Source organism: Brienomyrus brachyistius, unplaced genomic scaffold (genome assembly GCF_023856365.1).
Source record: "Brienomyrus brachyistius isolate T26 unplaced genomic scaffold, BBRACH_0.4 scaffold415, whole genome shotgun sequence".
Taxonomy (NCBI): domain Eukaryota; kingdom Metazoa; phylum Chordata; class Actinopteri; order Osteoglossiformes; family Mormyridae; genus Brienomyrus; species Brienomyrus brachyistius.
The window spans coordinates 96,133-103,845 of NW_026042690.1; the positions used below are offsets into that span (position 1 = coordinate 96,133).

General features: G+C 44.7%; 1 non-coding gene across 1 annotated transcript; it reads left to right on the forward strand.

Annotated features, from left to right (window-relative positions):
- The first annotated feature begins 4,526 nt into the window (after nucleotides 1-4,526).
- trnad-guc (transfer RNA aspartic acid (anticodon GUC)) lies at nucleotides 4,527-4,598 on the forward strand. Its single transcript has one exon. It is a non-coding gene; the product is annotated as a tRNA-Asp (tRNA).
- Nucleotides 4,599-7,713: the final 3,115 nt, after the last annotated feature.

Here is a 7,713-nt window from a genome sequence, read left to right on the forward strand (position 1 = left end):
CTCTTAATACGAGATTTATTCATCCATTCTCATCTGTCCCCTTGTGTGCATTTATGAAATTGATTTCATAGCTCGATGCGACAGTATTCCCGGGCTGGGGTGGGGTTTACCTGAGCTGCTCCTTCGCCTGCATCACCACGAAGTCCCAGGTGTGGTTGATCCGTTTGTGCAACATGTTGTAGCTGTCCTGCGGAGACGATGTTTAAATGCGACATTGCCAGGTCGCACGGCTGGCTGCGTTGCTGCATGGGTTCACGTTATGACTCACAGGCCGAACCCCTCCCAGGATATCAGCTGGCAGTGTCGGATTCACAAACCCTCTTACTGATGAGAACCTAAAATGCGTTGACCCTGACGCAACATGGCGGCAAGTTGGTGGATGTCTATGTGCGATCCTACTATGTGCATAATTGGTGGGAGGTTTTCTTACACAAAAATGTTCTGAGGGCAGAAGGAAAATGATTGGTTCGGATAGATAACCAATCAGATTGCAGAGGAGGCAGGACCAAGACATCTGATTGGTTGCTCCTGCCTCCTCTAGTTGCTCGGATCCACCTCATGTACAATCTAATTGGTTATCTCTCTGAACCAATCATTTTTCCTTCTACCCTCATAATATTTTGTGTAAGTAAAACTCCCATGAGCATTCAGCTATCACATGATCTCATCAAGCAATGCTTCAGACCAGCGAATAAGAATAGCATTGAAATGTACATAAATAAAAATTTTCTCTTACCTTTTCATAGTCTATCAGCTGCCCTTGCTTTCTGATATTCTTCTTAGTCAAATAAATCGCTTTAGAAGAGCAAAAGAAAGACATGGCAAGAAACTGTGTTTTTCTATTATTCTAGTAAAGGGAAGTAATGATGTAATAGGCGAGCACATGATTAATAATTGGTAATCACCGTAATCTAGCTCGGAGGCTGGCCACTGCTGAGAGCTCCAGAAGTACGGAGTCTAGCAAAAAGGAGATGCTGTCATTTGAAACTATTCAGAAGCAGCGTGACAAAGGTGCTTTGTGATTTAACATGTCAGGGACAAGGCGGGTGGAAGGCATTTTGCTACTTTAACTGGCATTGGTTCTCATACATCAGTGTTTCCCAATCCGGTCCTCGGCGACACACAGATGATCCACGTTTTTGCTCCCTCCCAGCTCCCTACCAGACAGTCTACGTTTTTGCACCCTCTCAGCTCTGGAGCCCGGACCAGATTGAGAAATACTGTCCTACACGGTAATTCCGCAGTCTCTCCAACGAATAGTTTCAATATGCGTGCCCCCCCACATGGCCACCACCCTCTCGCGCTGCCCTCCATCTGAAGAAACCGTGGTTTTAGGTTACCTGGAAGCGATACGGCGTCTCGTCGGGCCCCAGGACGAGCGTCCTGGGGTCCTTTAGGGGGTAAATGTAGCCGTGCTTCACGATCAGATTCCCCACATGAAGTGCCTCTGAAAACACACAAAGTGGTCACTCATTTCCACGTAAACTACTCAAAGCTCAAACAAATCCACTACTCGTAGCCCAGATTTAGGCATAGTAATTCTCTAAATTTTTGTCAGTGGAATACAGTAGAACACACGATAACTAGAAACTGAGTAGGCATATTATATTTTATTTTACGGTATAGCAAGTAACTGGAAAAAACGTTGACATGGTGCACAGAATAAGCCGCGGGGATGGTGCATTCCTCATCGGAACTATAATTAATTACGAGTAATTGGGACTTTCCACTTTCCGGCTGCCTCCGCGGCCATTGGCAGTCAGGCGCTCCCGGGGGTTTCAGACCGGCGCAGCAACAGCGCTGCTAGGGGGAAGCCTAGTGTTTACAGGGAGGGGTAACTGCTTACCGGGGCAACAGGTTTTTTGCCCATTCAAGTCTGTTAATGCATCTGCCATCTACTGCCTAAAAGTCCCCTCCTTTCCATTCCGACTTCTTTTCCAATCTGGGCTGTAAATCAGGGAAATCTGCTCCCTTGCTATTTAAAACCTCATCTGCATCGCCCGGGAATTCAGGACAACAGCGTCTTGCAGAAGTGCATAATGAGGGAGACGGATAGCGATATTTCTCCAGGCATGACTGACTGCCTCTGGCTATCAGCGAAGTTTGCATCGGGACTATCAAACCGTACAGCTCAGCATGCGTAGCGGCGCGACTCGGGACTGGCCTACAGATTATTTGTACTAATAGCCTCTCAGCAGAAAGATAAATAATTCAGCAGATAAATTGACGCCAGGGGAAGAAAATCCCAAAAGCTTCAGGCGAATGGGGTGTCTATGTTATGGACAAGCTCAATTCTGACATTTATTAATTCACAGGCTCAGCAATATCAATGGAACAGAACATGCTTCTGTCAGACACGTGAATTGCATATGCTTACACATAAATGCAGCTAGGCTAATCTGTTGTATGGATGACAAATTCTATTACTTCATTTGTATTTATTATTCAAAAGACTCGTTTATTTCTGTTATTTTATTACAAAAAAAAAAAAAACCTGATGACGTCTTTCGCCAGCAGGGGCGCCATCGTCGTCACGAAGGGAAAAAAACAATCGATTAACCTCACATAAGAGCACCAGGTAACGCTTCCCTACATACTTCTCGGCCCTACCTTCTTCCATGATGGAGTACTTCTGAATTAGCCACTCCACGATATCATTTCCTGGGAAGGCATAGCGAGGAAGGCATCTAGTTAGAGTCGAGAAATGCATTAAGCCGTCATAAATCAAAAACGCTGAACTCGATAAATAAATTACATAAATAAATATGAGCGCAAGGAGATCGATGACAGTCTTAATGCACAGGATTCCCGAAGACCGCCGATGTATGGGCTTTCCTGTGAAGGGCTTAAATGACCATTAGGACCCGGCCCCCGGGACACTGCACGGCCGGGTGTAAGACAACCCGGGCGGCACGAAAAATTATTTTTAAAAAGTAAAATATGTATCGTGCACCTGTCATCGCATGTGGAATCACTGTGATTAACAGTCTTTGATTCTTCATCTTTATCCCCATGTCGGGATCTTGCATCGCCACAATGACTTGTTCAATCTGGGATAAGAAGAATAGTCAAAATCGTGAAATCAAGGTGACGACAGACATAGTGAAAACGTTCAACCTAGTAATATAATAATTGCTTAATGTGTGATTTGATATGTAATCGTTATATTCATCATTAAATCACCGGAGAGACACACTCATATATTTAGGCATATATATAAGTAAACTACAAGGTTTTTCCTCTGACTATCTTAACTGCACGTCAAAGACGTTATCGGATATTCCCGACTACAGACTTTCGGTTTGATCATTTATTCGCGTTATTAATTCGGCTCCTGATTACATTAAACTAAACATGCTCAGATTGTTACAACCTTTGCTTGTCGGTTATTTTTGGGATCTTTCTGGATGGGCTCAAGGCGGGGTCTGTAAGCACAAGCAAACTGCCAGCACTTTTGTTTTACATGAAAATAGTTTGATGTCGGCCTATTGCGTTATTGTCTGGCTATAATTTGGAGGCAATATTAAACAATAGGCCCATATATTGTAAATATACATGTTGTGTTGTTTTGTTGTTATCACAAACGTATAGCCTGATCATAAATTTCATGGATACCTGGATGTTGTATGTTCCATTATATTTATGAATGAATGATTTATGTGAAGTCTGGCTTAGATTCGAGAATTAATCATATAGATTAAAAAAAGTTTTCATTTAAAACTTATCTCATATAATAAAATCCTCGTCCGAACGAACATATGTCAGAATGAAAAAACATTTAAATTATTTTTGTGATGCATCAGTATCAATAGCTACAACGTCATAACAGATATAGATATAATGCGGTTCATACTTTTGAAGTTGATGCGTATCTCCCGAAAAAAATCAACTCCAGAAGAGTCCGCGTCTGTAAATGCCTGAACTTCGGAATCGATCCTACCTTTGTTAGGCGCGGCATCTGTGTCTTGCAGCTGTTCCCTTGGATAAAGATGTTAATTGTCATGCTTACAGCATCTCGATCTCCGGCGTTTGTGAAGTTGGGATTGATGCTGTCCTGTGTTTTTTTTTTCCTTCCACACTTAAGCTCTGCTTGTTACTGCCCCATAGCGGAGCGCAAGTGAAACGGACTACCGGAGATTTGCACTGTTTTTCTGTTAGTGTGTATAATCAAAATATGACTCAGTTTGGCCAGTTAGAAAAATATGATAATAGAAAAGTATTCTTTTCCTCTCACTTTTTTTTCTTGATTTAATTACCGACTTCACGTACTTACACTGTGTCCCGTTGCACGATGTAATATTGCGAAACTATGATTTTGTGGCAGTGTTTTGTAAAGGAATTTTCCGTTTAATCATCGTCTTAGTATAAAGCTATATGGTTGTTCTGGTATCAGTGGACGTACATTATGTATTTTTTCTTCTCTTGAGCACCATGGTCATGACATGAAGCTCAGTCATTGATTACTCGCAAATGTTAGTAGTCATCCGCTGTTTATCTTGAAGATGTAAAAGTAGTGCGCGTACATCTCCTCGTTAGTATAGTGGTGAGTATCCCCGCCTGTCACGCGGGAGACCGGGGTTCGATTCCCCGACGGGGAGAGTCTGCATCTTTTTGCCTCGGTCTCAAAAGGCACCAAGCTAGAACCGGCCCCGTGTTAGTGGAAACGGGGCTTGTGACTTGTACTCATGCATAATATTCTGCGGGTCGCTCAGCAGCGCAGCATATGAAACTAGACTCGGATTGTAAGTGCTTTGGATGAAAGTGTCCGCAAAATAAATAGATAAATGTACTAGACTTGTCAGTCATTTTTTTTCTCGTTTGCCTGTTTTGATGTCTTCAGACGTCTGCCTGTCTTCATTCAGTGTGTCTGCCTGTCTTTTTAGGAGGCCATGGCGGATTTCTTCAATACCCAGATGCGATTGGCTGGCTTATGTCAAGGTCCCACCAATCCCGTCCTCGCTGTTCAGATAAACCAGGACAAGAACTTTGCCTTCCTTGAAGTAAGAGTCTTTCCTGCCTAATGGCTGCTGTGTCCAGGCGGAGACCGCAGCCTTCCCTGATTAACGACGTTCTTCGTTCTGCCCTAGTTTCGGTCCGTGGATGAGACCACGCAGGCAATGGCCTTCGACGGCATCATTTTCCAGGGTCAGTCGTTAAAAATCAGGCGGCCCCACGACTATCGCCCCCTGCCTGGCATCTCAGAGCAGCCCGCCTTCCACGTACCAGGTCCGTTTTGCTTGTCGCCGTCATAACCTTAATCTTTATTTACCTTTGAAGAGCCGATCGGCAAGGCCAGTTTTTTGTACTCGTTACGGACTGACTGTCCTTCGCAAGCTGCGGATGTCTTGTCATATAAAGAGGGAGACTTTCACTTTTATTTACTTAATGTTGTAAATATTTAGCAGACAGTTTTATCCAAAGTGAAGAATGTTTTTTTTTTTTTTTTTTTTTTTGAGAAATCAGGGTCAGCCTGTCCCTAGAGCAAACTCGCCGGCCCAGTGGTGTGATCACCAGTGATGTGAACCAGTGATCTTCTGATGATAACGCTGGCATCCTAACCAGCTGAGCCACACACACACACACACAGCTCAGTCACTCACTTCTTACTGTTAACATAGGGGTGTTGTGTGGCTCTGTGATGTTTGCCCATGAAAAGAAGGTTGCTGGTTGGCAGGGTTGGCAGAGTGATTTCACCACTGGGCCCTTGAGCAAGGACCCTAACCCCCAAATTGTTCTAGGGTTGCTGGCTCCTATTCTAGTTAAAAATTCTGGACACACCTACTGAAAATGACTTGTTTTTCAGCAAGATAATGACCCAAAGCCCACCTTGAAGGTTATGCAAGTAGCTTATTACCTTGTGAACTAGGAAAGAGATGGTCCCCACAGCCCCCCAACCTAAACTCTATAGAGCTGGTTTGGGATCAGTTGGATGAGAGTAAGAGTAAGGTAGCCAGCTTGCGCGCAGAACTTGTGGAAACTCGAGGACTGTTGGAGAAACGGTCCAGGTGGGTACATATGTTAGCTGGTTGAGTCCGCAATGCTGTCATCGAAGCCAATGGCTCCTATTTTGAAGAGACAAAAATTTTGTCTTTGCAGTACTTCATATGCATAACTTCCATGCCCAAAGGCCTTTTACTATAAGGTGAATAACAGCTAAAATAGAGACAAATGCATTAAGAGCAGGTGTGTCCATACTTTTGACTGGTGCTGCATGTGTCAGCATCTCCCATGGAGAGCAAGATGGGAGAGACAAAAAACAGTCGTCAAACTGCCCCAGTATTTAGGTATTTTTTTGCTGGAGTTACATTTATCTGATATTATATAGGAGATAACGACGTCATACTGATTTGAAGTTGGCTTATTTCACTCGCGCCGTTTGCTCGTGGTCATTATCCGGCATGTTGACGGTTTGCTGTGATCGGCCGGCTTTGGGCGCCGTGCCGCTCTGTCTGCAGGGGTCGTCTCCACCGTGGTTCCAGACTCGCCACACAAGCTCTTTGTCGGAGGCCTGCCCAACTATCTCAGTGACGATCAGGTACCCCGCCCTCAGTCTCTGTCGCCGGGGAGCCGACCCACAACCCTCCTGTGTTTCTGTCCCACTGCTGCACGTGGAACTCAAGCAGGCATGCACACACACGCACACGCACGCACGCACGCACGCGCACGCACATACATACATAAAATAAACACTCGTCTCTGTGTAACTGATTAGTAGGAAAAGAAAGCCTGTCAAAGTTACCTCACCGCTTAAAATTCATTACAAGATACTGGGGGGTCAAATGTCAGCATCATGTTTAAAGCTAGCTGCTGAAAATAGCCGCACATTTGAGGTTTTTTTTTTTTTTTTTTAAAGATATTCATGGGATTTATTAAACATTTATTAGACATGTAGGTAATGAGTTGACAGTTACATTACGCTCATTGTTTATCCAGCTGTAAATTATGAAGATATTGAGACCCCGCTAATGTAAAAGGTACGTTTCCCAAAACCTCATGTTATCGACTTGCATAGTTGGAACCATTCAGTTGTTATCTAATGTTGTTAGCAAATAACCTTATTAGCAACAAAGGCTTTGGGAAACGTGCCTTACAGCTGGCGGCTTGCCAAACCAGTCACGTAGCCAGTCCCTGTGCTGCCTGTTGCTGGGTACCCTGGAATATTTGTATATCGGGTTAATTGCTGAGTGTTAGTCGGATGAATCAGCCGCGTCGTTTTGCTGCATGAAAATTTAAAATCGAGTCATCTGCGCGTCACCTAACTGACGAATACCTCCACATTGCCGTACACCTGTGTTTGCCCAATCCCAGTCCTCGGGGAACCGCCGACTGTCCACATTTTCGCTCCCTCCTAGCTCCCAGCCAATCAGGAACACCGAATACCTGGTACAGGTGTGCTGAGAGGAAGCAAAAACGTGGACTGACCGGGGGGGTACCCCCGAGGACTGGGCTGGGAAACACTACCATAGACTGTGCTTGAAATGTGGGGGAGATCGACCAAGTCCCCAAACGCTTCAGTATTCGCAGACGTGCCGTGTCTCACGTCCATGTCCGCACACTGAGAACGATGACTTCACATCCCGTTAACAGCGATGGGGAGCTGCGGAAGAATCGTTCCCTACATTGCTGTGTCGCTCGAAAGGCAGAAAATACTTCGGACCTTTTTCCCGGTGAACGATTATCAGCTTCACTGGAGTTTTCACATCGTGCCCCATG